Source organism: Mustela erminea, chromosome 2, assembly GCF_009829155.1.
Source record: "Mustela erminea isolate mMusErm1 chromosome 2, mMusErm1.Pri, whole genome shotgun sequence".
In the NCBI taxonomy this organism is placed as follows: domain Eukaryota; kingdom Metazoa; phylum Chordata; class Mammalia; order Carnivora; family Mustelidae; genus Mustela; species Mustela erminea.
The window spans coordinates 116,786,657-116,813,534 of NC_045615.1; the positions used below are offsets into that span (position 1 = coordinate 116,786,657).

At 44.6% G+C, this 26,878-nt stretch overlaps 1 protein-coding gene across 1 annotated transcript in view; it reads right to left on the reverse strand.

The window, feature by feature from the left end:
* PPARGC1A (PPARG coactivator 1 alpha) overlaps positions 1–25,660 on the reverse strand; it is a 641,970-nt gene extending 616,310 nt beyond the window's left edge. Inside the window, exon 1 of the mRNA XM_032333994.1 lies at positions 25,578–25,660. The gene's annotated coding sequence lies outside the window, so the exon portion shown is untranslated. The remainder of the gene's footprint in view (positions 1–25,577) is intronic.
* Positions 25,661–26,878: the final 1,218 nt, after the last annotated feature.

Below are 26,878 nucleotides of genomic sequence, written 5' to 3' on the forward strand. Positions count from 1 at the left end.
TAGGAGTTCCTATAAAAATGATTATCCATTCACTTGGCAATTAATCCCTGGAAGGCCTCGTTTTATTGTTCAGAACTGTTATTTAAAGACTGTGGTGGTGCCTCAACTTTCATGCATCCTTCCAGTATCCTGAGGTAAACCAGAAGTGTCTACAGGCAGGTGCTTCCATCTTCCCACATGAACTACATGGCACTCGGTATACAGTAGGTGCCCAGGAGAGACGTGCTGATTCCATTTTATTCCAGGCACATTGTCATTTCCTTAATTCCTTTGATTCCTGTGAAAGGGAAGAGTATACCTCCCTTTTCAGGGCTGGGCTGAGAAGTGAGTCGGCCAGTTCTCCTACAGCTCAGGGCAGCAGTCCTAAACCACCAGCTCCACACATTCATCTCAAAGACAGTGTTAATTAATTTTTAAAGTTTTTTGTTTTGTTGCCAAAATTGAAAAATCAGGAGGGTACACACACACACACACACACACACACGCACATACAAACCTGGAACACTCCCTTCTGTTGAACACTCGGAGCTCATCACACCATACGCATTCCTACGTGGCCACAATGAATGGGAGCTGAGAAGCCAGCTGCCTTTCCCAAGAAGCATAGACTTTCTGTTTCACAGCATAAAAATTCCTGCCTGAGAAAAACAGTCAGCCCTTTTGGTCAGAGATACACTTGGGAATGATCGAGACTGTGAACAACTGACAAGGTCACACCCTAGTCCCCACCCTCATCCCTCCCTGCCTAGTTGCCCCTAGTAGGTGCTCAGGAAATGCTAGTTTCCTGCCCCATTCCCCTGCCTTTGCACCCGTCTTCAAGCTCTGATCTACTTGGCCTCATAATAACCTAATTGTTTCTGTGTCCTTTTACTTCCTTTTCCGATCTGTATTCCCCTGCCCCTTTCCGCCGATGGGATTCTGCTGGTAGGACATCTGAATCAGACCTTACCTCATTCTCGGAGTCTCAGCTACCGCAGCCCGACTGCTGAAGAGCAAGTAAATGAGCAGTCTGGTCAGGAAGAGCTACACCACCCAGAACAAAATTAATTCCCAGGGCTCGATGGACCTGGCCAAACGCGAGCCACACTTGGGAAGAGGCCCCGGAGGCACAGGATGTGGGCGGTGGGGCAGCTGCCCTGAATGTGGTCTTCGCCGCCTCAGCCCAAGGCTGGCCTTACATCTGTCATGCCCACAGCCCTGGCTATTTGCCAGGGGAAAGAAGAAAGGAAAAGAAGGAAAGGAGGAGGTGGGGGGGAGTGGGAGGGAGAACGGAGCAGAGGAGCGCAGAGGGAGAGATTCTTTGAGCTCCCAAACCACACGTTCATCATGGAGGTCGTTCTCAGCTCAAGACTGTGGTACTACCTGATTTTAGCAAAGATGCAAATGCAAAATTCAGCTTGTCCTCAAAATTCCGTAGCACTAGAATGAGAAAGAAATGCTTCGCCGAGTTGTGACATTTAAGTGGTCATGCATTTTTCAACGTATCCGTTATGCAAAGATGTTTATGTTCACTCTCTCCTCGGTCATGTTTCATTTAAATGGGGTGGGCAAAAGTCTTCAAAGAGTTTAATTAAATAAACTAGAATCGTGGAAATCAAAGTTAACTGAAACAGACTTTGGAGGCTAAAAATGAGTAGAAGCATAAATTACATAAATAATCAGGGAAAACTAACAGCAGAAGAGAAAACTAAATAAATACCCTTGTTATCTCCCCCTCTTGCTGTTTCACCTCCAAGTGTATTTTTATCTTGTATTATAGTTCTAAAAATCCAGAAAGAAAAATGTCAGGAGATGACAACATGAAAAGGTTCATGGGATGCTGAGTTAATCTAAAACCTTTAGCAGTAAGGAAAAAATTCTTCATTTAAAGAGGCAGTTTCTCTCAAAAAAAAAAAAAAATGTAGGGCTGCATGGATAGTTTTAATTCATAGTCTTACAAGCATGCAAAATGAAGTTCAAAAAGGTCTAATAGAAGCCCCCGATAAATTCAAGACCGCGCATTTCGTCCCTACGTTCATGCATAACAGCTTTAATATGTAAGATAATGACAGCAGTGGTAATGACCTTAACTTGGGTAATCTGTTTGTTGACAGCAGGTGATAATTCGGCCTTCCTGATAGTAATCTGTTTTTTTGGCAAACAAGGGAGAGGGCTATTTGCCACACACATTTATTTTTATGGGGAGGACATGTTTTATAAAGCTGAATATGGGACAGTACAGGTGTGGAATTAATTGTCCAAGTTGCAAAATATGTTAGAGATGGTATGCTAAATCTATGACACACACTGGCCCCGACATGATGAAATGTTCGTTTCTATTAAGTAACCACAAGCCTGTGTTTCCAATTACGGTGGCGAGCTGCTTTCTGCTGAGTGGATTAGCTTAGTACTTCATTCTGGTGGTAGTTTTATGATCTGAGATCTTTAATTTTCCCAATTCAACTCTTAGGGCCACAAAGACAAGCTGCCTGACTTTTAAATAATATATTCCCCTTTTAAATTTCTGCCTCCTACCATCTCCTAGGAGTGCTATTTCCTGTCACCATAATTATAATAATTTGTATGTAGTTCCTGGGATCACATTTCTAATTGAGTCCTAAACTGGTTAACCTCATGAAGTTATTAATATGCTTTTTTAACCTGCACAAATTATATATTTGTCTGGTTGGTCAAATCATGTTCATTATTACATACATTCTCTACCGTTCTTCCTTCCGTTTTAATGTCCCTATTTTAGTCCAAAGAATGTCTGTTGTTTTTTAATAATATGCTAAAAATGACAGAACCATGAGAGTTGGACAGGCAGGTCTGGGTATGGGGTAGGTAGGAGCAAAGTTTCACTGGGATTCAAGATCCCATCAGAGCTAAACACCAGGTAATAGGTCTAGCAGAGGGAGGGGAGAGGGGAAGTGGTAGGAGGTGAGACTGAAGTTCAGGTGACCCAGCCAGGTCATGCAGGGAAGAAACCAAGGCTATGGGACCCCCCTCAAGGGTTTTCCAAACAAGGATCACCACGGTCAGACTTGGGTTGTAGAAACTTTATTTACAGATGGTGCAGGGAAGAATCCGCTGCACTCCAGGCCGGAAATGAGCGGCATGGGAATTCAAGTTGTAGCCAAGAGGATGGGTCCGTTTTGAGAGCTGTTTCCACCCCCAACGTGCCCATCGTCTACATGCAACAGAACACACACCAGGGCGGGGTCATTCGTCATCAACCACTGACTGCATGGACACGAGGGAAGCTGAGATCTGTGTATGTGATCGTGAGAAAGTCTAAACAGCCCCCTAGAGAAGAACACACCTGGGAAGAAGTGCTTCAGGTGACAGGGGCCTGGGTGTGTGTTTGCTGAGCAATGTAGGTGGTTGGTTTGGGAGAAAATGAGGCCACTTGCTTGGTGACCCTACGGAGCAGCACTTCCCACCATGTAGTGAGCTCAGCCAGGCTTCTGCTGCTGATAACCCCCCTGAAAATACTCCCAGGACCGAAGACCAGCTCTACACAAAAATCCCACAAATGTTAAGATTCGCCCCAACCACCTAGGACTAAACCCTAGGCAGTCCGTGGCACTCGCAGGTGTGAACATTAAATAAGATCTCAAGACTGATCGTCTCTCTGTCCTGAAGATTCATATAATCCCCTTTCTCTGACTGGTCTTTTATTTAAATGTTTCCTAAATCATGTTTCTGTAGGCCTGTGTTGATATAAAATCAATATCTCCACAATTCCTTTTTGTCTACAATGACACAACCAGATTGTCAGTTTTGGATTAGTGTGTTTTATAGAAGCCCCATTCAGAATACTAGCAGTGGATTTTGTTATTATGAAATAGTCATAATTTGCGTACATACGATTCGTTTCTTCCAAACCTCTCAGGAAATATGTTGGTATTTGTTAAGCTCTCGACTTAAAGCACATCTATAGCTCATCTGACGTTCTCAAATGCAAGGCACTGGGGGAGTGCAGGGGTATGAAAATTATCTGAAAATCTCACCTTTATGCATTTCTGAGTTAATCAGGCAAGAAGACACTGCCCACCTTTACCAAATATATTCTGAGAATCCAGAGAACATTACTGGTTAAAAGATGTTCATTCAGTATCAATGAAATAATTCAGTCCATATTGCTGTGGTCTGAATGTTTGTGACCCCCCCATGTGATGGTGTGGTGTGAGGTGGAGGTCTTTGGGAGGTGATTAGGTCACAGGGATGGGGCTGTCATCAATGGAATTAGTGCCCTTAGAAAAGAGAACCCAGGGGCACCTGGGCGGCTCAGTCAGTGAAAAGTCTGACTCTTGATTTGGGCTCAGGTCATGACCTTAGCGTCGTACTCCATGGTGAGCATGGTGTCTGCTTGAGATTCTCTCTCTCCCTCACCCTCTGCCCCTCCACACACCCATGCTCACTCACTTGTGCTTGCGCGCGTGCTCTCTCTCTCTCTCTAAAAAAGGGAAAAAGAAAGAAAAGAGACCCCAGAGGACTCTCACTTGTTTTGCTATGCGAGGTCACAGCAGGAAGACTGCCTTCTGTGAACCAGGAAGTGGACCCTCACCAGACACTGATCTGCCCACACCTGGATCTTGGACTTCCAGCCTCCACAACTGAGAGAAATAAATGTCCAGTGTTTGAGTCAGCCAGTGTGTGGTGTTTCTGTCATAGTCGCTGAATGGACTAAGACAGCAGTGAAGCAGTTTCTTTCAACACATCCTCCATCACCCAACAGCACCTTGTCCTGGAAACTGGTGCACTCCAAAGCCAGGAGAAGGAAAGGAACAGGTGAATCCCTCACATCCTCACCAACACATGTCATCTTGGGTTGTCTGATGATAGCCATCCTGACAGGTGTGAGGTGGTGTCTAACTATGTTTTCGACGTGCCTTTCCCTGATGATTAGCGAGGTTGTACATCTTTTCATAAACCTGTTGTCTTCTTTGGAGAAACGGTTATTCAAATTTTGAGCCCATTTTTAAACATCAGTTATTGAGTTTTTTACTCTTGAGTTCCTTATATTGAATTGAATCCTTGAAAGTTCAATTCCTCAAGGGGAGGGCAGAGACAAAGTTACGTTTAACACAATAACAACACAGAAGTCTCCTAGGGAGAGGCCAGAATGAAAGGCGAAATTCTCTCAAAGTCTTGGGGGTGTGTGTGATGGACTGAATGTGGGTGTCCCCCCCCAGAAAAAATTCATACATTGAAATCCAATCCCCCGTGTGACAGCATTAGGAGGTGACTAGGTCATGAGGGAACAGCCCCTGTGCTGGGATGATTCCTATAACCAAAGGAAGATACCAGGGTCTCTCTGTTTTAGGCATGTGATCCAGCTGTCTACAACCCAGAAAAGGGCCTCACCAGAATCCAGTCGGGCGGACACCCTGACCTCAGACTTCCAGCCTCCAGAACTATGAGAAATAAATGTGGTTGATAACCCAGTGTGTGGTGCGTTGTTACAGCAGCCCAAATGCACGAAGGCAGGTGGAAACTTGGAATTTCCTAGAGAACTATCTCACATCTTTGCCTAATTTTACAAGTGAAAATTTGGTCACCACATAAGGAACACCCCTTCCAGGGTCACTGGCGGCATCTCTTCTCTGCTCGCAGTGGCAATCTTCCACCAGCCCTCTACAGGCCGCCCAGCCTCGCACCAGGGGCCTCCTCCCCACCTCCATGACGTGACCAAACACACTCTCCTCCTTCCATTGCCAAGGGGCCCCAAGGGTGTGGAGAAACAGGATGCCTCTTCTTCACAAAATGGCTAGCCTAGACCCATCCATCCATCATTATTCTGCCCAGCACTACCGAGTGTATTGATGAGGGGCCACAGTAACAGGCTCCAGACCACCATGAAACAGGACCACACGGGTAACTTTAGGGGCTGAGCCAAACACAACTGCCCTCTGGAAAACTGAGCAAAAAAAGGCAGAAAAGGAGCATCAGTTGGGATGGGGCCCTGGAGCTGAGAGGTGATGAAGTAGACTCTGGATTGGCAGCCACTTGGGTTGAATCTTAGACCTCATGAGTCAGGGGAGAGGGGAGCTCCTAAGACAGCAAAGGGCAAGTAGCCTCTGTCCAGAATTTGCATCACCCAGACCTATTTCACATGACATGGGGCTTCAGTTCACTTTCTGACCTTTGGTCCCATAATGAATCTGAATCCTCACCCTACATCTGCTGTCCACCGAAGCCTTGTGTGTGTGAGTTGAGTGCGGGGGGTTCTTTCTTGCAAACAAAAGGAGGACACACTTGCATGAAACAACCCGCAGAAGACATCCTTTCTACAGAACAACCAAGGTAATGACCTTCTGAAGGGTACCAAGCCCTTCTTCAAACTGGGCAGTTGTTCTTTACAGCAACGAACACAACAGCAGTCTGCTCGTTTATTTATATTTTTTTAGGACTTCATTTTTAAATAATCTCTACACCCAGCATGGGGTTTGAACTTACAGCCCTGAGATCAAGAGTCCCATGTTCTATGAACTGAGCCAGCCAGGTGTCCAGAGTTCTGCTCATTTAGACCTTTAAAACATGTATTGCTAAAAACACCAGAAGGCTCACAAAGGTCCACAGCATGTGTCCACCGCAGTGACACCTATATCCTGGGCATACAGCAGTGAGTAAGAAAGAAAGTTGGTAGAATCCAGCTTGCCACCAAGGACCATGGGCATCTGGCCTGAACACACTCCTTAACTTTGACGTGATAAATTTTCTTAAATCGCTCCGCTACCCAAACAACATTATTTTCTTATATAACTGGATCTATCATTGCTCAACATTTTCCAGTCCTCGCTTCATGAAACAGCCAGCTGTGCCTTGGCCCAGAATGGTCTATCCATTGTCCAATGTTCGAGGGGCTGCCTTCAGGTTTGTCTTTGCTCTTCCCACCAAACAGTCAGATGGCCTCTCTCAATGCTGGTTAAGTGTTGGCAGCTGCCCATATGCTCCTTTGTTTAGGGGAACGACTCTCCATCTTCAGTCCCTGCCTGCACCACCTCTCTCATCTGTATTACGCAAGAGCCCCAATGGTTCACTCTTCCCCTTATTCATTCTCGCCCATCCTCCTCAAAGCAGCCACAGTGATCTTCTAAGAACATAAATCAGGCCATGTCCCTCTCCCGCTTAAAAATCTCCAGGGGATTCCCATATCACTGAGAATGAATTCTAAATTCCTCCCGTTACACCTGCAGTCTCCGGGGATCTGGGCTCTGTCACATCCCTCTGAATCTCAGCCACATCCCCTCACTCGCCCTGCTGCAGCCACAAGGGACGTCTTTTGGAATCACCACCTCCACAAGTCCCAACAAGACCTCCATGGGGGACCTCCCTTGAGTCAGACCTGTCCCCAGTCTGTACATCCCTCCACAGCACACACTCCATCCCGTCACTGTCAATACAGCACAGGGTCCTTTTCCAGATCTTTGTAGCAATGATCATTTCATGGATTTTCCTGTGCCAACGTTTACTTTTGTTTTCACTCTGCCTCAACCTGACAGATTATAAATTCCACCAAAGCCAGGGCCTTTCTTGCTTACTCACTGCTATATGTCCAGGTTCTAAAACAGTGCCTGAAACATGAGAGAGTCTCCCAAAAATATTTGTCGAAAGAACAATCCTCTAACCTGAGATCAAAAGAGTTATAATCTTTCAGCTAGTTTTGCTCAAAAGATTCTTTTTCCCCTTTATAAACCCCAAGTACTAATTTCTACCTTAACATTACTTTTCCCACTGATAATGGAAATAATAGTCACCATTTGGTTTTGAAATACCACTCTATGTTAAATACCTAAGCAATCTGCATTTATTATAAGTCAACCAAAAAAGAACTGGATATTACCTGTCTCCTATAATTGGATTGTATTTTCTGAAGAATCATGTTATTCTGGAGTTTTGCCTTCTAATTTTCTTTGGTATTACATGTTTTTATTCCCTGCAAATATATAGGCAATTTTTTTCCATTTTGTTTGCAAATCAGGGGAAAAAATATTAAAATCTGAAGCAGACAACAGACCTTCTAGAAATGACCTGACTGGTGTGGATTACGCTAGGAGATTTCTCAGCAAAGGAAGAAATGTTTGTTCCTAGAAAATACTTTATTGAAAGTTACCTCATCATCAATATTGGGAACAAATCAAGAAAGGGACAGAAACAAATGAGGTCAAATAGATATTATGGTTTCCCCACCATTTCCTCTTATAAACCAAGTTAGCGTTAGTTCACAGGTACCATGTTTGTCTCCTTCTGTGCCATTGTAAACTAACATCAGCACTGTAGCTTCTGTGAGCTTCCCACATGCCAAGCACCACCCAAAGCCTTTCCAATGTGTCATCTTACAGATCAGAAAACCAAAGGTGAGAGTAACTTGTGGAGCTGGTGGTACAATACCGCATCATCATTATGTTATTCTTTAATTTCCTTTTAGAAATTCTACATGGATAGGCTTCAATTTGCAGAGGTCAAAACTTGAAAGTAATGTAGAATTCTTATGCAAACCTTCCTAGGAAGGTATAAATGTTTCAGAGATTCTTTTCTTCCTGGTGCAAATAAAACAATCTAAAGCCCAAATTATACTCACTAGTAAAAACAATGACCATATTAATAACCACTGTGTTGTTGAATTCATCACAAGTGAACTTTCTCTCTCCCCTTGATTTCATAAACACTGCATAGTAAGTCTGGAATAGATACCTACAGACATCTTTGAAAACTGTATTTCATCATCTGAACGTTTGGCTATTTGAAGAAAAAAAAATACCTTGCTTTAAATTCCTCACTGTTATAAGTAATAATAATTGTTTTCTTTGAGAGTTTTTGGATCCTGAGAAAGTCTTTCATGACAGAAGAGGACTTTGTGGGTGGTCATTTGAACTCGCAATAACAGGCATGAACTACGTTTCCAATAAGCCTTAATATTTATATCTGAGTTAGAGGTTAGCCAGCCTTTTAAAGAGATCTTCTGAGTCTGAAGAGGAACTGTCATGGAATTTTCTGTAGCCAGAGTAGAAAAAACGATGAACCTTGAGTGTTTAAGAAATCTTTAAAAGCCTTATTTGATGATGAAATTAATTCCAGTCAATAAGACACAACACAAATACAGATACTCTGTTCATGTTTTTATGCAAACATGAAGTGGAAGTTTATGATATGTACTGGGAAGGGGTATTCTAGATTAAACAAAATCATGAAAATGAAAGAATTATTTGATTAGGAATCCAAGCTGAAGTACTGATTATCCTAGCTCAGTTATCTTCCTGTACTATTACTATTACTATTACTATTACTATTACTGGGCACAGATATTTGGCCAAACATTATTCTGGATGGTTCTGTGAAGGTGTTTCCTGGAGAAGATTAATAGTTAAACTGGTGACTCTGAGTAAAGCAGATTACCTTCCATAATGTGGATGGGCCTCACCCACTCAGAAGGCTTTGAGAAGAAAGACGGATCTCCCTTGAGCAAGAATTCTGCCCACTGAGGGCTTCAAAATCAAGTGGCCGTTCCCCCTGGGTCTTCAGCCTGTTGGTCTGCCCTGCAGCTTTTGGATTTGCCAGGCCACTACAATTGCATAAACCACATAAAATCAATCTAATTCCATCCCACCCACCCATCTCCCACAGTCACCACACACCTACATGGTCCTTGTGGTATGGCCTCGTAGACCCTTCCTTCCAGTGGTAGAATCAATTTCACTACTCCCCGAATCTGGGATGACCTTGTGACTTTCTTTGACCAAACGAATAAGACAGAAGTAATGTTTTACCAGTTGCAGGCAAGAGGCCTCAAGAAACCTTGCCACTTCCTCTCTCTTGCTTTTCTTGGGAATCTTGCAGTCACTGCTATGTGAAAGAGCTTGGGCTAGCCTGCTGGGTGATGGCTTCATGATACATGGCTCAGTCTGCCTCCTCTAACCCAGTCAACAGCCAGCCGTCTGCCAGATACAACAGTCAGACCAAGATGAACCTAGCCAAATCCAGCAGAAGAACCACCCAACTGATCTCAGCCATATTCCCCACCCATATAATTATGTGCTTATAAATGGTTGTTGTTTTAAGCCACAAAGTTTTGGGTCGCTTGGTATCCTGCAAAAGTCCAAGTACGATAAGTACTGTTGCCCTTTACATAGATAAAGAATTCAAGAACAACGTAATCTGGATAAGGAATTCTGTCTTTGTCATACTGTGCTTGAAATATCAATGGGACCATCAAGGAGCCAGTTGGTTAAACAATTCTGGAACTCAGGAAGGAGGTCTTGCCTGGAAACACAAATCTGAAAGACAGGCATGTCTCTAATTTCCATGCATGGGTAGATTGCCATGGAAGAGCAAGAGTCAAGTGAAATGAGATCCAGGTTCGGACCCCAGAAACACCACAACTAAAGTCAGGCAAAATAAGAGAGTCCATGAGGGAGGGGAGGAAACACAATGAAAGACAAGAAGATGCAATAGACATCAAAGGACTTTCTTGACAGAGTCAAAGTCACACAAACATCTAAAAAATTCATATATAAATGAAAAGGAATCCCCAGCATTTGGGAATTACAAAGTCATTGCCAGAAGAGAGCTTCAGCAAAGTAGTGAAGGCTAAACCATTATTAGAGGTCATTAAAAAGTGAACAAGAGGGAGGCAATTTGGAAACAATGATTGTCTACAAGTCTCTTGCTGAGCGTGGCAATAGGTCCCCTGCTCTGCAACACTATGTGCCCCTTCACTCCAAGAATCTGTGAGCTACTGAGAGAAACCAACCTCACAGTCATGTAGATTTGTGTCATTAAAAGGGATGGTCCTCAACAAGAGCTGGGCCTTTCACGCCATTCAACAAAAGGTGACAGGCCACCTCTAAAGGGAAGGGAAAGGTTGATGGAGAAATTTTTCAAGATGGGAGAGATTTGGGTACATTTATTCCTAAGTGGAGTCACAAAGGCATAACAAATGGCTCAACATCCTAAAGAGAATGGGAGGGAACGATATCCACAGGTACAAGGGAAGCTGAAGCTGAACAGATGGAGATTTCCAGATATGAGACCAAAAGTTGACAGAATTTATATTGCATAATCATGAATCCTCACCTGGGAAGGGAGCCAGTGGTAGGCAGGGGAGTTGTTGACAGTGGGCAGTGTCTGGAATTGCAGATATGGACAGGGAGTGAACTTGATGACCCAAACAGGCTTATTGAATACCACGGAGGTTGGGGACAATAAAATTACAACAGCATTCTTTAGCATGACTGGGTTTTTCCAAGAGCAAGTCAACAGCTTGAAGCAGAAGCAAACAAAACAGTTAGTTGGACTGATCCAAGACTGAGATTTTGTGAGCAGATATAGAAGGGCAAGAGATTAAGGGCTTTGAGGTTTTGGCAAGAGAGTGATTAAAGTGACATATCATGGGCTCTGGGGTGGCTATAAAAGGAATGGGGAGATAGTATGGTTGATAAACTGTGAAAAAAGGAGAGTAGTACGGGGACAGAGATCTTGGAAATAAATGGGTGAGGAAGCAGGAAGGCTAAGAGGCTATAGTCATATATAATTACCTCACAATTTAAGGTTCCAGAAGCAGAACCATTCCAAAGGATGAGGCCAGGGTATGGGTAATGCGACTGGGCTGTCAGAACAGTGGAGCCCGAAAGGTTGCCACTCTGAAACTAAGCTATTGGATACATTCTCCACGTACCGATCCCGGAGATCATTGGGTGGTGGCCATTGGGGTAGAGAGGAGACATGAGCCAGGTTCTGGGCTCTGAAGGACACAGGGAAGTGACAGGAAGATGACAAGATGGCAAGGAAAAAGGGCCTGATATAGTCTATGGGAATTTCACTGGAGGCTACAGGGATCATAGAGTTTAGAGGGGTAGTACCAAAGTAATGTCCTGGAAGTGACAATGACCCCAGTTCCTCTGGGCCTACAGAGTGTAGACAAATGTACAGCCACTTCCCCCACCCCAAAATGCACTTTCTTAGAAAGGAATGAAATTTCAGTAATGACAAGATTTAGGGAAAGGGGGTTTATATTGCCAGTGGACCAAGGGTTGTAAAGCACTACTGAAAAATCTGCAAGGAGGTCAACTGAGAAAGGAATTGGGGAAAGCTAGAGAGAAATGAGAATGACCTTGATTGTGGAACTTAATCATTATGGCTCTTGTAAAGAGTTTTTCTTTTCTTGAATACCTCTAAGATTTGTTGTGTCTGGGTTCAGACCAGACCAACAATAATGACACATTAGTATATAGTCAACATTCCTCTTCCCTTGGAACTATCTCCAGAATGACAAGACATACTGCTTAGAGTCCAGGCTTATTCCTTGTTTTGAAGTTTAAGTAATTCAGTGAGTAGAACAAGAAAGATTTTTCTCTCTGTAGATCTCAACAGAACAGAAGGAAGTAGGTATTTGCAGAGATAGACCCTGGAAAAAGAGAAAAAACATTCATCTGATAACCAGAGTTAAACTCTTGACATAAACTATTTGCTTGGGTCACCTAACACACATTTTGTTCTAGCAACCCAAGGAACTTGCAAAATCTGAAGACAAAAGAAGGTCATCATTGTAGTGAGTATGACCTCCTGACTGATAATGGTCATTAAAGAAGGTTTAGTTTGAAGTTTTCAAATGGATGAATACTGTACTATGAGAATTCATTTTATAAGAACCTCCACCTAGGACCCTGACATGTAACTCCGGAAGAGTGTAAGTTGGTGCTTCTTTTCTGAGAAGCAATTAACACAAAAGTCTAAAATGTTTATGCCCTTTAACCCGGCAGTTCTACTACTCAGTATTATCCTAAAGAAACAATCATAGATACGCACCAAGTTCAGTCATAACTGCCAACAACCTAAACACCCAATATTTAGGAGGATGGTTAAATAAAGAGTCCTAAAATCACACAGTGGAATACTATAGAGCCATTAAAAGAGATACAAAGGCATATGAAATACGGCATGGCCGTTGGTCATATTTATGTGCTAAAATCAGGTTACAAGAATACTTACATATGATACCAATCAAAAATGAAATACAAAGGCCAAGAACAAAGTACAGAAGTTTATATGTTAAAATATTACCTGTGATTATCTTTAGGTATTTGCATTATGTATGGATTTGATTTTCCCCTCTTTTCTTTACTTTCCTAAGAAAAATTTCCAAATCAAAATGTATCATATCTATAATAAGAAAAAAATTATTAATATGCTTTTATCAGTTTTATGGTAGTTGACATTCAAAACCAGTGCCCTAGAAAACCAAGTTTACATATATATATATATTTTTTAGGTAGTAAAATATAAAGGAGGAAAGTGTTCCCTATATTTGACAATGCAGAACAAGAGGTATCAGTCCTAATTTTGAGACAAAAACTCCCTTATTTGCAAATATCCTTTTTGGTTGGTACTTAAAGGAATATTCTTGCCCCCTCTGTGGTCTGGCAATTGTTTAATTAGGGGGCCAATATCTTTAAATTCTCATAATGAGTCAAAGTTTATTATTGCTCTATTCAAATGATCAATAAAGATTTTAGTTAGCACCTATTTCATGCCCAATAAATGTATTTAACATTGTGGGTGGTGCAAATGTTATTTTAAAAAAAAAAATGTGGCATTTATAAATCGACTAAGAAAAAAGTTGTAGCTATTTATATACAATGTAGGCATAAAAGAGCTAGTAACAACCAGCATTCCAGGAATGCATACCATTCGAGAAGACTTTTAATTACTGTATATTCCCAAATATATGAGGCATTTTCCTGAAATTCTCCAGAAAAGAGGGATATTCGAATATTTCCAAAGGCTCTCATATTATAGGACATTCTCTAATTACTTTATTTAAACAACTAAGTAATGCTTGGGGAGGATTCATTAGCCTGAAAGGACCTCAGTCAATGCTTGTTTGGGACTCTCTGAGAGGTCGCTTGACAGAATCCATTACAGAGGAGGCAGATTTAATATAGATTTCATCCTGGGTCCTGGAGTGAGGCCCCACAATGCAAATGTTTAATATCATTGCAAGAAATCATTTTAAAAATAATTACTTATGTGAGAATAATTTGGATTTATTTAATATTTACTTTATTTCTGGGTCTGTTTTCCATGCTACTATAATACAAAAATGGTTTCCCTTTCCAAAAAGCAAACCCTCCTTCCATCATAATGATAATGGCGAAGACAGTATCTTACAGTTGACAAACACTCCCCAAAACATCATCGGACTTGGCTATCCTAGTACAGTAAAGGAACGGATACGGCCAGAACTCCGGGAAAATGAACCAGTATTCATTTTAACGCATACAAACAAGGAATCGGCCCATTGTTCTTCAGCAAACTTGTTCTTTAAGACCAGGTTAATTGGGGGAAACACTTTTGTTATTATTTCTAATGCAACTGTTACTAACAGGATCAAAAAAAATCCACTAGCAATGGAGTCCTACTTCCTAAAATAACAAGCCTTTGATAAACATTGTAAAGATGATTCCATTCCCTTTTACAGGTTTTTTTGGCTCTTTTCACAAAGCTATGTAACCCTTTTAGTCTGACATCTCACAAAGAAAGAAGTAAAGGATTTCATTAGCACAACTGCACAGGCCCGGAGTGTGTCCCCAACTTCAGATGTTATTTTACTCTCTAGGTTGGGTGACTAATTTTAACCCAGAAAAAGTTTAGTAGTCTATTAAAAGTGCAGGAAGACCCAAAATAAAATTTTACGTTGGACTTAACTCATTAAACTGTCTTCTTGACATTGTCAACAGAGCAGATTTTAAACAATGCAAAGATCTTAACTTTCCAACTAACTTTAAAGTCTTGCTTCTTGCTTGTGACAGGGAGACAGAGCAGAGAGCTGGTCTTCTACCTAGATTACTCACAGGATCCAAACTCTGCCAGCTCCTTCCTTTGCTGAGTAAGAGAAAGGGAGGGGCCTGCTGGAGGGAGATTCACTCTTTGAAGTCCCTACTTGTAAATTTCCAAGGTAGACATGTGAGTTAGGACAGACCACACTCCCTCACCTGTTCTTTCTATAATGTTCTTTATTTTTGCCCCCTAACACTTCACACAGTTTAAAGGGGATAAGGATGGTTGGCTAAACAGAGAGACAGTAGGTAACGGATACATTGATGATACCTGTATATATATGGACACAGAGACAAAGAGACTTTTATAATATTTTATTTATATATATGTGTGTATATATATATATATAAATTTCATATATGTCCTGTGATCTATGTGTCTCCTACTAATTTAGAACTCCTTGAGGACAGCGATAAGCACCTTGTAGGCACAAAATAAATATTGAATGAAAAAGCAATTTTTAAAAAATGGACAACCCTTGACAACTACTCCTTGGCAAATTCTTCTATGTTTTCCTTCTGCCAGAAATGCCCCCCTCTGCCCCATACTCATCCTTCTACTCACCAGCCCAAATTTTCTCCATTTTTCCAAGCCCAAATCAAATGCCACTGTCTTCTTAAAACCTTCCGTGATTCTTCCCGTCAAAAGTAAAAGGTAAACTCCTCCTCAAATGACCATAGCACTATTCTCTACTCTTTTCTTTTTATTTTAAAATTTATTTATTTACTTGAGAGAGAGAGATGGGGGTGTGGTAGGTGAGGGGCAGCAGGAGAGAGAGAGAGGGAATCCCAAGCAGGGATTCCGATGCAGGGGCTTGATCTCAGGATCCTAGGATCATGACCTGAGCAGAAACCAAGAGCGAGATGCTTAAGTGGCTGTGGCCCCCAGGCATCCACCAGTCTCTGCTCCTTTCTTACAGCACTACCCATTTTCTAAGCTTCTCTGCACATAGGTGGTGCTCTGCCTGTAACCCACAGCCATGCCTAAGGAAACGTGTTTTAGCCCTCTTTGATTCTCCTCTGTCATCCATTGTTTCGTCTACCCAAAGGCAGCCTAGCTCAATAGTTAAAACCCTGGCTTGGAAGCCAGATGCATTAAATCCAAATCCTGGCTGGACTGCTTCCTAGCTGTGTGGTCTCTGTGCTTCAGCTGCCTCGATGGTAACAAGTCATATGTAATCCGAGTAAGAGCACCCACCCCCCTCACAGGGTTATTTTAATGATGAAATGAGTCAGTGCACATCAAGCACTTTGCAAGGTTTCTGCAAGTTTCTGGTAGTGTTCGATACATGGGTTCTATTATACCTTACTCCACGTAATGTATTAAGAATCTACTATGTGCCAGACATTCTGCCAGGCTGTCACATCGGTCGGTACTCTATAAATATTTGAGGACTGACTGATAAGACCTAACACTGACTCAGCCCTGCATTAGTCAATCACATCCCTGGATCTTTGCTAACATTCTAGGAGACGGATATCTTGATTCCTCTTTTCATGCAGGAGCAAATGGGGTCCCTTCTGCTCTGAACTGTGCAAGCACATATTAACGGGGAAAAAGTCTCCATAGTGTTCACCTCACAAGCCCTCCAACTTCTAGAGACTTTTTTTTCCATCCCCTCCTGCAGCTCCCTCGACTTCACACGATGCATCCATCTATTTTAGCATCTGTTCAGCCTGACTCCTGTCATTAGATACATTCTCGTGTGTTTATAATGCGCCACTGATTTGTTTCAGACTGAGTCGTGGGATCTAAAAATAAAGTGATGTGGAACATATTTCGTTGCATATTAACTTTAAAGAAATAGATTAATCTTAGAAATAATCAAAAATGAATGATCCACTCAGCTTGTAGCAGTTACCCAAAAAATTAAAAATAAAATCAAAACCCTCAGATGCCCACTTTTCCTCCTTTCTCCTTTTTGAATTTATTAATTGAAGTATATACTTCATAATTTTTTTCATTTTAAAAATTAAGAGGTCCAGTGAGCCCTTGGTGAACCAATCATGCTCTTCCCTGGAGATGCTTAAATGAAGGCAGGATTCATTTATCCTCCGAGTCAAATCCCTGTTTTCAAAAAAATAACATGGCCTTGCCCTCATCATCCTAAGATGGAACAAAGAACCATAAATAATGTGACACATATAATGGTATAAAACTGTTTTCTGAAAACTCAGCCATTTAGCCAACCCATCTGTTCTGTCTACTACAGGCTAGGCACGAGGAGGGCCCCAGAGCCCAGGCAGGTGCAGTGCCTTCCTGCACAGAGCTTCCTGGGTAGCGTGGGTGGGGAGCATACACACGAACCAGGACAACACACTGCAGAAAGGGTCAAAGAAGGAGGGCTGGCGGTGCAAAGAGAAATTAATTCTCACCCAAGTAAAAATAGGATGTCTATTTGATAAATCATTTCAAACGTTTCCCCCTTCAACATACACTCACACACACACCCATGCAAACTAGTTGCTTCTTTTGTTTCTTTGGAACCTGAAAACACTGTCAATCATCAGCCCTTGGGTGTTTATCTCAAGCCCTCGAGGAGGTTTAGTGACATCGTTTTATTTGATTGCATGTGTTCCTCTATAGCTAAGAAGGGGTTACATATGCAAATAAATATACATTTTGATTGCAGCACTAAATAATGAGGAAAACTGCAGTTTATAAAATGCAGTCATTCCACGCCACATTTCATTTTGGAAGAGGGAGGGCTACAGTCGACTGTGAACAATTACCAAATTGTCAATGGAATTCAATAAATGTTGTTTAAAAAAACTAATTATTTGTTACAATAACCAGCTACTATTGCCACTTTGTATTTGGAGGTTTGTAAACTACTTCCATTTGAAATGTAATTGATTCCATTTTTATCATTTGTTCAAGTTTATGTGGTTGTTCTCATCCTAAGAGATGATAACATCTATTTTCAGCAAATTATACATTATAATTCCTCATTCAAAAGCCGTAACAGAAAACAAAATGCTAATTCATGCTGTAAACGAAACTACAGAATCATAATCACTCATTGTTAACATTAGGGACTAAACTGCTACTGGAAATAATAAATTGGAGCAAAATGTGGTAGGGGTTGTTGGTGAGAGTTTTCTAGTTTTCTCTCTTTTTCTTTGTGTTTCTTTTTCCTGTTTTGTTTTGTTGTTACACAACTAACACACTTTCTGATATGCTTTCAGGCAAGACATTACATGGATATTTTGTATTCTTCCAGATATAAGCCCAAAGCTCAATTTCCCCCCTGAACTATTACCTGAAGTTCGATCCTTCACATGTATGGAAGATCGTGCTCACAAAGCAATCAGAAGTGCACGCAAAAGAGGGGACGCATGTTAGAACTGCACACCTGCTTTTCTCCATTTCGTTGAGCTTCCAAACCTATGCTTCCCTTTATTTCAGCAATCACCAACCACGTCTCTTCTTTCTCTGCACCCCCATGCCTCTCCTGTATGAGGATCCCTCTGCAACACTCCTTCCCCCGTGTCAAGCTTCCCCTCTGCGTCAGGGACTACGTGAAATTTAAAAAACAAACAGAAATCCATAACTGTAATAAATCAGGCCAATTCTTATTAAGAAAAAAAAAATAAGAGAAGGGGGGTCTCTGTTACCATATTCCAGACACTCTGTTTTCCTTAAATAGCTATGCTCAAGTGAAAAGACAGTAGCATCACCTAATGGCATTTCTCCTTCCCTTTAAAAAAAACAAAAATCCAAAAGAAAATATTTAAATATAATTATTAAATCAAAAATGTGAATTCTTTGAATGGACCAAAAAGTCACACTGCCTTCTAGAGTAAATCACTTTTCTGCTGCCCTTTTATTTAATGCCGTCTGCTGTCCACATTTACCTCTTCACTGGCAAAGTGTGATCATTGATTTCCTATGGTCTCTCTGGAAGGAAGTTCTGCTTCCTTGATGATGACTACAAAGGGTAGGTGACCCCATTCTCATTCCAATGCAAACCCTGCACTTTTACATTTCCGCTAGGGCCAAAGGAATGTGAAAACAGCAAGAAACCCTGTCCTCTTCCTAGAGCTGTCTTGCTGTAACTACTGACATTTAATGTTTTCCCTCCCCTTTCCACGACTATATTTTGGAAGATCACAATATCAGGGATGAACCAGTAAGAGGCATTAGTTCATGATGGACATAAATGTTAGATGGGTGATTCAATGCAAAAGACACCTATTATAACACGGCCATGCTGAAAAAGTTCAGGACTAAAGGGCAAACATAACTAAATACAGGACAAACCCAACATGCTGTGGGTTTGCTTACAAAATGAGAGTAAGTCTATGCCAAAAAATATATGTATTTAATACACACACACACATATAGGACCGGGTTTTGATGCATCTGAGTAATTATTTATAAAATTATCCTATTCGTGAATGTTAAAATTACATTTTTTCTATAGAGTGTTATTTTAGCAATATTCGCACACATTTGTGTAATGGGCCCTTTACTAAGTCATAATTATCTGAGGTTGGGAGCTGGCAACCTAAAGACCCTGTCTATCCCTAAAACTGGATCGAGGGGCACCTGGGTGGCTCAGTCTGTTAAGCATCTGCCTTCGGCTCAGGTCACGATCCTGGAGTCCCAGGATCAAGTCCCTCATGGGACTCCCTGCTCAGCAGGGATCTGCTTTTCCCTCTGACTCTCTCCCGTCTCATGCTCTCTCTCTCATTCTCTTTCTTTCAAATAAATAAATTCTTTAAAAATAAAATAAAATAAAGCTGGATCAACCACTCATTCAAACCAAGAACAATGGCAATCTCAAACATTAAGTCCATCACCAAGAAAAAATAAGAAAATCGGGTAGTTATGGTTGATTTGGCTGAAACGGATGACTTCACCTCATTTACCAAAGAGAATTTTGTCTGGTTATGTTAATAACCAGGAAACAAAATGGGCAAACTTGCGCACACGAAGATCTTCACTATTTCATAAAACTGGCAAATGAAGGACACCATCACAAACTTGCTGGAAATGTACATGTGGCCGCGTGATGTTTTTACACTGCACTGGAGAGGAAGAAGTGTCGAAAGTAAGAATTAGCTGGCACTGTAGGCTCTGAAACCAGACTGCCTGGGGGATATCCCAGTTTTGCCCCTACCTAGCACTGATATCTTATACAAAATATTTAACTCTCTGAGCCTTATTTCCTTTATCTGTAAAATGGGAATAATAAAAAAAGGACCTAATTCACATGTTGTCTTAGAGATTAAATTAATCAAGTACATGTAAAGTGTGTGAAACAGCATTAATTAACAGTAGCTCTCGTCACTGCTGCTTGGTTCCTAAGTTTTAGGTTAACAGAATTTTACAAAGAAAAGCAAACAGTATTTCCAAGCTGGTGCCTTAGGAAAGCTAGACTTATTGGAAGGACCAAAAGGAACTGAAGACATTACAAGTCTCTTTTGCTTTTCTTTCTACCTAGGAGAAATCCAATGTTGGGAAAACTGGGGTAAGGTGAGCTGGATTTTAAAGTAGATTTCTAAAAAGTGTTTAAGGTAAATATATAGAAATGCATGTAAAAATGATTTTACAGTTCATCTGTACATCTTCAAGGAAATAAAAATGCTTAAAATGTACAGAAATCCAGTTTATATTTTCTTGAACTTTAAGATACTGCTTTTCTAACAGTCTTGTAAATGCAGGACATTCCCAAGTTTTGGCTCCTTTCCGTGGATCCAAACACTGTTACTATTTTAAAAATTATGAAATATCCAGAGAAGAGAGGAAAAAAATACTGAGTTCTTTATAGTACTTGGACTAGATGGAGAAGTGTTCGTCAGTGGGCTGCTTTCTGCTCTGGCTATCCATATTCATGGAAGTTATGCCAAGCCAAAACAAAAAACAAAAAAACAAAAACAAAAAAAAATAGGCAGTCAGCAGAAGTTGTCAACAACTTACCCACATCCTTTAATGATTCTGCACTGAAACTTCTATCCTGCTTGAAAAGACAGAGTGAGTACAAAGAATTACAGGTACTGGCAACAAAAGCCCAGGGCTGAATTCAAAACAGTCACTGCCTACTCCATCCAGAAAGATAGTGTGTGTCCCTAAGGATGCCATTTTACATTTCTGGTCTGTATGTGAGGGAGAGTGAGGGAGTGGTGGGGGCTGGGCTGAGCGGTGGGTAAGAGAAGTAAAAGAGCAGACTCGAGCCTGGTGGTAGTATTTTTTCACAAACTCAGGCTGAGCTATCCAGTAACCAAAGAACTGGTCAATCAGGTGAGTAAAGTCAGATGTCTGGCCTCATGGATATCCAAGCAGTGAGCTAATTGGCTCCATTTTTCACTTTCCATTCATTGATTCAATATCATACAGACCTGGCCTGCTTCGATTTGGGCTTCCAGAGTGACAACTAAATAAGGTGACCCAGGTCCAAACCAGCAAGCAGTAATGACCGCTCCACAGTCAGAGTCGTGATGGAGACAGAAAAGCTCAAACATCTACAGGAGAGACTCGCAGGTTGAAAAGCATAACATAAAAAGATAATGCTGGGTTTTGGAAGCTTGCACTACTGCCATCCCTAGGCGTGAAACTGTAAATTAAAGAATGGTCTGCTGTCTGCTGCACGGAGCCAAATCAGAGACATTTCACATACACACTTTAATTGGGGTTTTCATTCTAATTGAAGAAATAAATTCCACCAAAACAGATGCTTCCCCCCCACACACACACACTCGCACTATGGTATGTTTTGCACTTTGGCAAGTAGGTGCAAAATATCTGCAACATGGTCTCTTCAGATATAAGATGGGATTTCCCAGTTTTCAAATGGTAACAGATGCAGTTTCGGCTCTCATACACATTGGGCTCTCTCCAAAAAAAATCACCCCAATTCCCCCTCCCCCAGCCTTGGTGATAAAATGTCACAGGGGGAAAAAAAAAAAAAAAAACTAAACTAAAAAAATCTTCCAGTCGAAGATGATTCAAGGCTGGGTTGGAGGTTTTGTTTTGGGGTTTAGTAACGAACAAATGCCCCAGTTGTTTCCAAATTTCTCGATTTCTATATAAAGAACCCCCACCCTCATTATTTTTTTCACTGGCTTGTTTATAACCAGAGGTGTCATAATCATGTTTCTTGTGAAAATGAAAGCAAATCAAAATGCCTTGTGATTCCAGGAAAAGAGGTTCTTAGGGAGACATGCCTGCCTGCTATTGATGTTGTAAAAAGGCTCCTTTTACATGGTATTAGATGTTGAGAGCACATCATATTGATCTAGAAATAAAAAGCTTGATTTTTTTTTTTAGTACAGTCAACCCTTACCTTCATAAGCACTTTATAACACTAGGAAGATGGTTTTATTTTTAATTGAGGAAGAGTAAACAAATTACATTTGAAGAGCATTGCTATTTTTAGGGAATAGAGGATTTGTAAGCTTTTTGGCAGCAATTCAGGTAAAAATCATGAATAAGTCTCACTCTTTCAAATTTGGCCCAGGCCTCCCCACAGCAGCCCTGCCTGAGTCCAAGATGAGTTTTAGTGTCGCCTTTGTTTTATCCTTTTTCAGCGGAGGAAGAGTTGGGAGCAGGTTTCTCAGTTCTGTGCCTAGGCTCAACCGCTGAAAATGTGAACTGTGGAGCACTAGGAACCTAGGTCCTTATGCACATACATTCTTCAGCCCTGAAAATGGAGAGCCGGCCGCGTTGGAAACCGCAAATCCTGGCAAGACGCACTGCCTGGCTGCGTTCACCACCAAAGATTAAAGCTTCCGTAGCACTTGAGGGCACCTCAGTCTAATGACGTACATCTCTCATTTGTTTCTGTACTTTATCGTAAAGTTCATACCGTACCACTGGAAGGAGATCAATATTTCAAATAATCTCCCTTTCCCCACCACACAATTCCACCGCACTGAGAGTAGCGCGCCACCCAATACCAGCCTGCGAGCGAATCATCCTCCAAAGAGCAGCGCCAGCTGCTTTATCAGAAATTCTTTCCGAATTTCTTAGCAACACGAGTCTTCCTTTCTAGAAGATCTTGCCTTTTGGGAAAAAGCTTTTCCAAATCAAGTCAAACTAACTTCACCCGAGGAAACCGACAGTTTTCCTCTTTTTTAAAATGTTCCCCCTTACCCCCTACCTTTTCCGGCTTTCGGCTTCCTTTACTCTGACCCTGCCCATCTCCCCTCCCTCTCGCCCACCTCCTTCGGTTTCCAAGGAGTTTGCACGTGATTGCCAGTCCTGAAAATTCGGGCCGCGTCCCTTCGCTTTTAAACGCTCTCCAAAGACTTGTTTCCTATTTTATCCAAGATGTTGCCAAAGCCCCCACCGCTGTAAAGCAGTATCACCGCGAGCTTCCTTCCACCCTTCCTTTCTCTTTTCAGAGGAAACGCAGTGCCCGAGTTTCGCGGCCTCGAGATACAGGTCGGAGGTACGCGCCTCGAAACTTATCCCAACGCATCTGACTCCGGGACTGGGAGCGCGGTGCTGCCAAGGAATCCCCGAGTCCCAAATGCCCGCCAGGCTGGCTCTGGGTGTGAGGGTCTAGGCTTTTCTACTCGTCTTGGTCCTTAAAAGCGAGCTGGGGTTTCTGACTCATCGACAATCACACGCGCGCGCGCACACACACACATACACATACACACACATACACACACTCTCTCTCTCTCTCTCTCTCTCTCTCACACACACACACACACACACACACACACACACACACTCGCACACGGGCGCGCGTACTCCCGCTCCTGGAGAGCACGAGTTGGCCGAGCCGGAGCGGTCGTTGGCTCTCGGCTACCGAGAGCCGGCGCGGGGAGGCACGGAGAGAGCACCGGGGCCCCGCAGGACAGGGCAGGGTGGCCTGAAGAAAGCCCCCTGCACCGGCCACGAGCAGCCAGGGCACCCCCCACCCCATTCCGAGTCGCCTAACTCCAGCCAGTCCGACCACACCGGCAGTTCTTCAAGTTTCTACTCACAGCGGGCCTCCCCTTCCCCGGCTGCCTTGCCCCCAAACCCTCACTTCACGCGCCTGGGCCGCCCTCTTGCCCCACCCGCAGCTCCGCGCCGGGTACGCTTCCCCGGGGCCGCCCAGACGCCCCCACCCGCGGCGGCAGCCCGGCAGTCTGGCCGGAGCTCGCCGCCGCCTCCCGCTGCTGCTTGCCGCGGCGGCAGGAGCTTCTCCGGGGCTCCCGGGCCGCCCTTATGTATTATTCACTCGGATGGCCGCGGCGCTTTCCGGAGAGCTCTCGCGGAGACGCCAGGGCTTCGGCCGGCAACTACTAGTTTGGGGATTTCCGTTTCTTAGAAACTGGGGGAAAGGAGGGGGCGGCAGAGCGCATTTTGGGGTTGTTTTGCTTTGGGGGGGGGTGGCTTTTCAGCCTGGAGCTCACAGGAGCGCGCTGCGCCCCGGGCCCGGGAGGGAGCGCGCCAGAGCCGGCGAGTGCGGCGGGCAGCCCCGCGAGCGGCCGAGGCTGGCTGGCAGACTGGGAAAAAGAGACGCCGCGGCTGCCGGATGAGCCGGGCCGAATAGATCTCTTTTCCTCGACACCCCCAACGCCCCGCCGCGCGGCTCCCCCCGCGGCGTGCGCTCCGCGGGGCCCGGGAATCCCCCGCGCCCTGGAGCCCCGACCGCCCACCGAGTTGCTGCTGCCTTTCACCATTGCTCTTCACCTCTCCTCCGGCCCCAACTTTCCCTAGCCTGGACATGCGCGTGTACGTACACACACACGCACACACACACAGGCGCGCGCGCACACACACATACACACACACACACACACACACACACACACACCCCTCCCCTCCCTCGACTCCAGCTCCACTTCCCCGCGTAGTTTGGAGATGACAGATGCCTGTAGACTTTCACCAAACAAGCGGTGGGGGCAGCAGACTACAACAGTTATTTAATTAAAAGGCATTTTTCCTCTCTCTCTTTCTCGCTCTGGCTCCCAGAATAGCTTTTGCACCCCTAGACCCTGAGCACACTCCTGTCTCTCCAGGTTACCGGTGTCCGGCTAACACCCATCTCCTTCCACGCCCCCCCTTCCGGCGTCTACCTCCAGCTTCCACGGCCCCTCCACCCCGGATTCACACCGACTTGCACACCTACAGGCCGGCGGCGGGGAGCGTCGAGGGCACGATGCAGCTGGACTGCATTGCACAGTCATCAAAGTTAAGTGTGTGTGTTTGTGGGGTGCTTGTGCGCGCCAGGGGAAGCGCCGGGTCACGGGCGCCGGAGCATCCACCCCCCCCCCGCCTCCGCGGGGTCAAGGGACGCCTCCACTTGAGATTGCAGCCATTTTAGGGAAAGAGGTGGCTCTGGGCCCTGGGGTGGCGGGGGGGAGTGGAAGGGGAACAGCACGTCGCGGGGGACTCACAGCTCCGCAGCCCCTCGGCGCAACTGGAGGGCGGGCAGGCGCCGGGCGCACAGGGGCGCGGCGCCCGCGGCGACTTGGGGAAGGTTGCGCTCGAGTTCCCTGGTTTTGCCAGGAGTTGTTCGGGGTAACGTGCTGGCTCCTGCCTCTTCCTCGGGTTTCCGCTGGGTTAGGAGGTGGTGGCGGGTGGAGGCAGATTGGGCACGGGAGGAACGCTACTGCCCCTGGAGACTGGAGAGCTAGCTCTGGGGACTGGGGGCACCTCCTCTCGCCGGTTGGCACTGACCCAGACAGTGCGACCCACTTGGCCCCCGGGCCTCCCCACCCCCTCCCAAGCCTCTGCCTCCCCGCCGAATGCCAAGTGAGAGCGCGGCAGGGGGCACAGGGCGCGACGCCGCCGGGCCCCGAGCCACCCCTTACCTGGTTGGAAGGGGTTTCCCAGGAGGAGCCGTAGTTGTAAAAGAAGGAAGAGAAGAAGGTGTCTTCCGACAGCCCGCAGCCCGCCATGCTCTGGATGCAAATAAAATGAGGAAAGAAAAAAAAAAAAAAAAGCACACACACAAAAGCAACCAAAAATTTTCAAAATCAAATTAAACCAATAAGCGAAGAAGAAATTCTCTCGAAAATAAAGAGAAGGAGGGGGAAGGGAACGGCAAAGGGAACGCAAACTCTCGGCGGTGCTCGCTCTCCGGGTGAGGAGGGATGCTCGGGCTGCCGCTGCCGCCGCCGCCGCCGCCGCCGCCGCCGCTGCCGCCTTCTCAAGACCGTACCTACAGAGGTTCGTCCTGACTTGGGCAGCCGCCGCCGCCGCCGCCTGTGCCGGCTGCGTGTGTGCGCGCGTGTGTGTGTGCGTGTGCGTGTGTGTGGTGTGTGCGCGCAGAGCGAGAGACCGCAGGGGAAGCGAGAGGGCGAGAGAATGAGCGAGCCGGGATGGAGGGCGCAGAGGCAGAGCGGGCGGGCGGGCGTGTGCGCGCGGGGGTGCGTGCGTGTGTGTGTGCGCGCGTGTGGCTGGGTGTGCGTCTGTTTGGGGAGCTCACCGGAGAGCCGGGGCCGTCACGTGGGCGCGCTGACTCCGCCGGCTGCCGGGGACAGCCTGTACTACAGCCCCGGCCACTAAATCAGCCCGCGCCGCCAGACCTTTGCAGCCCCCTCCCCGCCCACGGCGGGCCGTGTGAGCCCCGGGACGGCAGGGGGCGCGGGTGCGGCCGCGGGCAGGTGGGCGCGAGGGGAGGAGGACAGCAGGATGCCGGTGGAGACGCACATGTCCCTCGCTACGCCCCGCACCCTCCCGGCAAGCCTCCCTCCCGCCCTCTTTGAAGATTTTTTTTTTTTTTTAATTCCTAAAATTGCTTTCCCGTGCAGAGACCCCTCTTCCAGCCATGGGGAAATTATTTTCACACAGTTGCTGTGTCTCGATTCCCTGTGCCCCTCGTCCCCCGCGTGCGCACACTCAGGCACACACATATACCCGTGGCCACCTCCTCCCATCCCAAATGCAAACCCACTTCCTTTCGCCGGTTGCTGTAGTTAAGCTAAGTCAATGCTACATCAAACTAGGCTAGGCTGAGAAAACTGGAAAGTGGATTTAGGGGACAATACTGCCCCAGCAGGAAGAAAGGCTCTAGCCTAGCATTCTGTTGATTTAACAGTTTAAAACGAAAAGGGATTTTGTAGGTTCTGCATCTAAAACTCTGGCCCCTTGAGTCGCAATTCTTTAAATG